At 33.8% G+C, this 7307-nt stretch overlaps 1 protein-coding gene across 1 annotated transcript in view; it reads left to right on the forward strand.

Moving 5' to 3' along the window:
• LOC107744392 (cadherin-22-like) overlaps positions 1 to 7307 on the forward strand; it is a 215524-nt gene that overhangs the window by 50694 nt on the left and 157523 nt on the right. Inside the window, exon 2 of the mRNA XM_016558018.1 lies at positions 3493 to 3528. The gene's annotated coding sequence lies outside the window, so the exon portion shown is untranslated. The remainder of the gene's footprint in view (positions 1 to 3492; positions 3529 to 7307) is intronic.

Below are 7307 nucleotides of genomic sequence, written 5' to 3' on the forward strand. Positions count from 1 at the left end.
AAATCTTTTGTAACATTATAAATGTCTTTACTATCACTTTCAGTCAATTTAATGCATGCTTGCTGATTAAAAGAATAAATTTCTATTTAGTTCTTGGCATTTTTTATTATTGCAGTGATCATGCTCACAGTATGTTTTGCTGCAGCGGTGAGACGTTTTACACCATAACATGCTTTAAATGAACCCAGTTTAAAGCACTGTGGCATCACCTTTCATGCAGTTTTTTTGAGTGTCCTACCACATGCTTTTAATTTCTAGATCATGCAGAAAGAGTTATCTGTATCTCTCCGTCTTTAATACTAGTGCACAATCGCAGTTTTGCAGCGTATGAAGATTAGAGAACGCTGTGATACAGTCTTTTCCTCGACTCCCTGAGGATCTCTCTCCGAGGGGCACTTTTCAGAACATTTGTTCATTAAATCTAATTTGTTAGGCAAGCTCTGCCCAATATTGTTGTGGAAAATGTTACATATATTAATGTTCAGGATTCTTTGATGAATAGAAAGTTGAAAAGAACAGCATTTATTTGAAATAGAAATCTTTTGTAACATTATAAATGTCTTTACTATCACTTTCAGTCAATTTAATGCATGCTTGCTGATTAAAAGAATAAATTTCTATTTAGTTCTTGGCATTTTTTATTATTGCAGTGATCATGCTCACAGTATGTTTTGCTGCAGCGGTGAGACGTTTTACACCATAACATGCTTTAAATGAACCCAGTTTAAAGCACTGTGGCATCACCTTTCATGCAGTTTTTTTGAGTGTCCTACCACATGCTTTTAATTTCTAGATCATGCAGAAAGAGTTATCTGTATCTCTCCGTCTTTAATACTAGTGCACAATCGCAGTTTTGCAGCGTATGAAGATTAGAGAACGCTGTGATACAGTCTTTTCCTCGACTCCCTGAGGATCTCTCTCCGAGGGGCACTTTTCAGAACATTTGTTCATTAAATCTAATTTGTTAGGCAAGCGGTTGAGGTAGAATTCCATACTGTTACCTCCCAAACTAATGAAATGATTCAGTACTGCAGCAGAGCACGGGAGGTGCACTTACTATTCTGAGAACGTTAGATATAATGAGCCAAAGCAATCAATGGCCCTAAGGTTATGTACTGAGCAATTATCATTTGCCAAGCTAAACTGCATTCGTGTCAAAAACATTTTTGGTCTACGGAACGCCTGTTGTATTTCCACACGTGACTAGAGTCACAAGAGATATCGCCCGGCATTACTGTAAAAACATGAAAGGTGTTCTTTGAGGGCTTGATTCAAGTTCTATTTCACCGCCATGACAATAGCACCGGGTTGGTTGCTCGTGAAGAAAGGCTATTGCCGGATGAGCTGCTTTTGCGTTGGAGAGCTGACACACTTTCCCAGTCCTAAGATGCCTTGCGTGAACTATAGCCTGAAAAAGCTTTGAAATGTTTGCATGTTATTTGTGAGATGGGGCCTGATAGCATTGGTCAAATGCACTGATGTTATTCTTTGAAAACCTTCTGGCGTGCAAATCTCATCTCGAACTCCTGTGATGTATTTTAGACTACAACATACGCCTCCTCTGACCTCAGACGTCTCGCTTTCACGAGGTATGTAACAATGTAAATATGTCCTGAAGTAAAATAGAGTCAGTCTCTTGTGGTTAGCATCTCTGTTAGGGTTTGCAGGACAGAAAACTGTTTCTTTGCTATTAAAAGGTTTGCTGATACTTTTATTGTAGCTGCAGTGTTTCTGGTTGCCATGACAAACTTCACATGCTTGCTGCTTCTCTCAGTGAATTTAGAAATGCCCCCAAAAAATTATGAACTGAAAGAAGCCAGTCCATTTCTTTGTGCAAAATGTGAAAATGCATGCATTAAACATGCGTAAATAATATAAAAGTAATAACAATATAAAGTAATTAATTAATATTAATATAAATTGTTATATTATTTTACTTAATGATTAATTATTATATATTATTATTTATTTATATTATATATTATTAATATTTTTATAATTTATTTATTAAATGAATTATTTATTTATTCGTTCATTCATTCATTCATTTATCATTTGAAAGTTTGGGGCTGACTTTTTTATTTATTTATTTATTTTTACTGTTTTTGAAAGAAGTCTCTCACCAAGGCGACATTTATTTGATTAAAAGTATAGCAAAAACTGTAAAATTGTGAAATATTATTACAATTCAAAATAACTGTTTTCTATTTGAATATCTGTTCAAATGTAATTTATTCCTGTGATCAAAGCTGAATTTTCAGCATCATTACTCCAGTCTCATTTGAAAGTTTGGGGCTGACTTTTTTATTTATTTATTTTTTTTTACTGTTTTTGAAAGAAGTCTCTCACCAAGGCGACATTTATTTGATTAAAAGTATAGCAAAAACTGTAAAATTGTGAAATATTATTACAATTCAAAATAACTGTTTTCTATTTGAATATCTGTTCAAATGTAATTTATTCCTGTGATCAAAGCTGAATTTTCAGCATCATTACTCCAGTCTTCAGTGTCACATGATCCTTCAGAAATCATTCTAATATGCTGATTTGCTGCTCAAAAAACATCTCTTATCATCATTATTAATGTTATTTATGTTGAAAAGAATTGTGCTGCTTCATATTTTTGTGTAAACTATTATACACTTTTATTTTCAGTATTCTTTGTTGAATAGAAAAATCTAAATAACATTTAAATTTGAAAAAGTAATATTTTGTAACAATGAATGTCTGATGTTTTCAATAGTAAAAAGAATAAAACCAGCAAAGTTGGAGCTGCATTAAGCGTTTTAGCTAATTGAATGCTGTCTGTGCACACTTGCTAATGCTCTTGTCTTGGGTAATTCACTCAAAATCTGTTTAAATGCATGAAACCATAAGTCAGAAATGTTCGAGCCCAAGCAGAATAAATGATGCAATTATGCAGATGTGATTATGGATATGTGGTTTTTACGCCTCTATCCCAGAAGGCAAGCCATGCACGCTGATGCTAATAGCGCTCGAACAGCAGCCAGATTTTGCCCCAATAGGCTAATTGTCTTCTGGTGACACCCCATGAGTGGTGCAAAACGCTTCAGCATCCCGTCTCATCATGAGAGGCCGGTCTTCTGACTAGAAAGGCTCATTGTGGCTCACAGCTGTTCGACTTTAGCGATTAAATTCGTCAATCTCACTTTGTCGGACCGTTGAATGGCCACGGATAGATATCAGTTCTTCCCTCCAAGTCTGTCAGTGCAGTCATTAAACCTATATCAGACTGTCCGGTTTGTCAATAAGTGTTTGGTTTGCACGGAAGCAAACACACGACACGCTGCTTTACAGCCGTTTTCCTCCTTTTGTGCAGACAGTGATTATTTTGTTTTCCCACAAGCAATAGGCTTGTTTTCCATGCAGATTTAAATGAAGAGTTCAGTTAGAGATGAAAATATGTTTTCATATACTCACTCTCATGTCTCATATCTTTTTTTTTTTCTTTTTTTTTAAGTGTTCCTGTAGATCAACCAATATGCATTTGATTCCAGTGGAGTGCAGGTATGGATAAAATGTGTTTTTGAATATTTAGCCTATTCAGGAGATTTAGCATAATATCAACAATTCTGCGTTTCATGCAACTAATACAGTGATTGATCCTCTCAACCTTTTTTCCATATAAAAGCTTTGTGAGAGGAACAGGCCAAAATACTGTATAAATCATCGGTTTAAACATGTCAAATCTTGTTCAAACTTTGGCACGCTCAAATATGGCACTTCACAATGCAATATTCATTCTTTCTTGTTCAGTCTTTTGCACAGTACAGTGCATGCATTTTTTGACGTTTAAAGCCGGAAGCAATTTGTCTGAAGAGTGAATAATATTACACAATGAATCAGTGAACGTCTGGTACTTTTAGGGTAATTACTTTATTTTTTTAAATCTTATTCAACCTTTTGCACATTACAATATGGCACATTGCAAAGAAGTCTTGCTGCGATAGACGGTGTTTTTGGTTACCGGTGTTAAGCCGCAACACCGGCTACGTCATTTGCCTACCGCGGCACCGCCCCCCACCGTCGTTTAGATTTTTTTATAGTAACAAAAATAATTTAGACTCGTTCTCAGTTAGAGGACAGATACTTTTAAAAACGAAACGCTCAGTGCAGCGTGCCGAACCGTGCGCGAACGACAGTGCACCACGGAGCAGGAATCAGATTTTATTTATCACGTGAGGAGAGCTGACTGACAAGAGTGAGGTGAGAAAGACAAGACGGTTGCAGGAGATTGTTTAGAAAGGAAATGCAAAGGCGCCTGTTTGGCAATATTTTAGATTTTGAAAAGCCTATTGACTGGAAGTTTTTTTAAACATTCGTTTCTTATTTATTTGGTTCCACAGTGTTTGCTGATTACTTTATTTAAACTTTGTGTATTTCATTTATTTTATTTTACATCAAGGTGTTTATGCCGTGCCTCCAAGCTTTCTTATTCGTTTTGCTAATAAACGTTCTATGCGAAAGTGAAAGTAAAATGCGCACAAGCCATTTGAAAGCTAAGAAAAGAGGGAAACTTAAACGAACTAACGCCCCCCCTTAACGGTGATACCGGTGTTGTCACACGTTGATTAACCGATGGGAAAATTTCCTCACCGTCACAACCCTATTGCAAAGCATGCATTTTTTTCTTTTAGCAGATGCTTTGATCCAAAGCAACTTAAAAATGAAAACCATCACAAGCAAATTATCATACGAGTGAACAGTATTTATAGTATGCAATGAATCAATGAAATTATTTGGTACTTTTAGATGGATTGACTGACTGACTGACTGACTGACTGATTGATTGGTTTAAGATGTCATATCTTTTGCACATTAAAACATGGCACATTTCAATGCATGCATTTTTAAAAAATTTATAATACACAATGTTTTATGTAATGTACAGTATATGTAATATATTTGTAAAAATACATTACATATAAAACATTGTGTATAATAAATAAAAAGGAAAAAAGTGCATATATATATATATATATATATATATATATATATATGCTAATTTATTTATTTTTTTGTACTTTTAGGGTTATTTATTTATTTACCAAATTTTGTTCAACCTTTTGCACATCAAATTATAGCACATAGCAATGCATGTTTTTTTTTTCAATTCCAACTTATTTGGTGTTGATATTCCTTCAAGTTGTCCATTGCAAATCGAAAATGTTTGGGTCACAGTGATGTCACTTTTCCTCACAAAGCTGTTATATGTTTTCAAAAGACTTGAAATATCATGCATGCATCATATGCACTACTGTTATGGTGCTTAGTTATGAAGATTCTGCATTTGCAGCATATGGGTTTGAAAAGACTTGAGGATGAGTAAATCATCTATTTTTGGGTGAACTATTCCTTTAATAAGCAAAGCAGGAAAAGTAAGGCTAGATATCTGATATAAAATATTACTTTGCATATGAGCTGAAGCATCTTTATTGCATGTGTTTATGAGCACATCTACATGCACGATCCGGCTAGTGTTTTAAGAAAGATCTTCAAATCAGGCTTCCTCATTTAAATTTCCCTTCTTCCCCTTGTTCCGTGAGCTCCAATCTTCAAACCAATCTCCTTATGTAAATTGGATCTGATCTAATATATATATAAAAAGAGAGCAGGAGAGGACAGTACCCTCATTTACCATTATTCTCTGGAATATTCTCTCTCGCATTCATCGTCGTCTCTCTGCTCTCGCTCGATCTTCTGAAAGGTATTCGGGGAATTTGTTTTCTTTTTTTCCCACGTTCACCATCGCGTTTCTTTCTTTTAGTAAATAATGCTATTTCATCCCGCCGACTGTATAAGAAAGCGTTTCATGATAATCACGCCAAGTCGGAAAGTTTGGATTCTCTTAGTCTTTCGCATCGCTTTGGTATTCTGTGTTAATAAAGCACATGCAAAATGCGTGACCGACGTGTTTTCTCTGCTCGGGTTTTACGCTACAGCTCTCTGTGTGTTTCTGTCGTGTTTTTCTGTTGCTTTCGCCTGAAGTGACTTTGTGAAAGGACAAGTATTGCTAAGTAAGAGCGCTGAATAAAAGCTGATTGATAGGCTTTAGTTTTCAAAGCTGACTTTTGAAGTGCTGTACACTGGAGAATGAGTTTCTGGAGGTTTGAAATAAAAGTGTAGAGGCTTTTGTTGAAGGACTTCTGTGGAAGCATATCTACTTTTTTATGTATATATTCTATTAAAGCTCTCAAAGTCAGTGGAGCTACTGTAAAGTGCATTAAAAAGTCTTAATCTAACCAGACAGTGTTCAATTGAGACGTTTAAATGTCTTAATGCTTTCTATATAATACTGTCTTTTGTATCCATTTTTGCAACTGTTAAGGGAAAGGGTTCTTGAATTAAAATATATATCAATTAACCTTAAAGAGCCTGAAGAAGAAAGTCTCTTAACGTTTGCCAAACCATTAGAAGCCAGAGTTCAATTGCCTGAGTAAATAGGTTGTTTTAAAGGCTCTCGCTAAACAATTTAGCCTGCAATCTAAAACTGATTAGTTTTATTAGTAGCTTTTCATCAGACGATGGTTTTAATATTGTCCATTGTTGATTTTTGCTGTGTTTCCGTATCATTGGCCCTATCAGACAAAGCTGAAATATACTCAAACTTTAATGCAAATATTCCTTGAAGACCCCTAACTGTGTTTTTTTTTACTTTTGCTTTTAGAAAATTATATATTTTGATTTAAAAAATGCCAAAGTTCAATAAATACATTTTTAATTATGCATACAAATGTTGGTTCTGATTTTAAATTCCAACTGGTTGTACTGACTATACAGTATGTGCATGTGTAATATATAACAAACATGTGACTAATGATTTGCATTACTTTGGCAGAAGAAGATTTATTGACTGATTGATTGACAACAACAGCAACAACAACAACAATAATAATAATAATAATAATAATAATAATAATAATAATAATAGATCATTCATAATAATAATCATAATCATAATAATCATACTAATCATAATCATAATACATGTATGTATATTATTATTATTATTAATAGTAGTAGTAGTAGTAGTAGTATTTTTTTTTTATAATTTAACTAATTTAATAATTTAACAGTGGTGACTTAATTGATAATAAATGGTGTCTCTATAATAATAATAATAATAATAATAATAGATAATAGATAATTCATAATAATAATCATAATCATAATAAATGTATTATTATTATTATTAGTAGTAGTAGTACTTGTTAGGGATATGCCGGTATCAAATTTTCATGTTGCGATTAATTGCTAATGCTTTTATCACGGTATACGGTATTATC

Source organism: Sinocyclocheilus rhinocerous, unplaced genomic scaffold (assembly GCF_001515625.1).
Source record: "Sinocyclocheilus rhinocerous isolate Xijiao unplaced genomic scaffold, SAMN03320098_v1.1 scaffold1488, whole genome shotgun sequence".
NCBI classification, from domain to species: Eukaryota; Metazoa; Chordata; class Actinopteri; order Cypriniformes; family Cyprinidae; genus Sinocyclocheilus; species Sinocyclocheilus rhinocerous.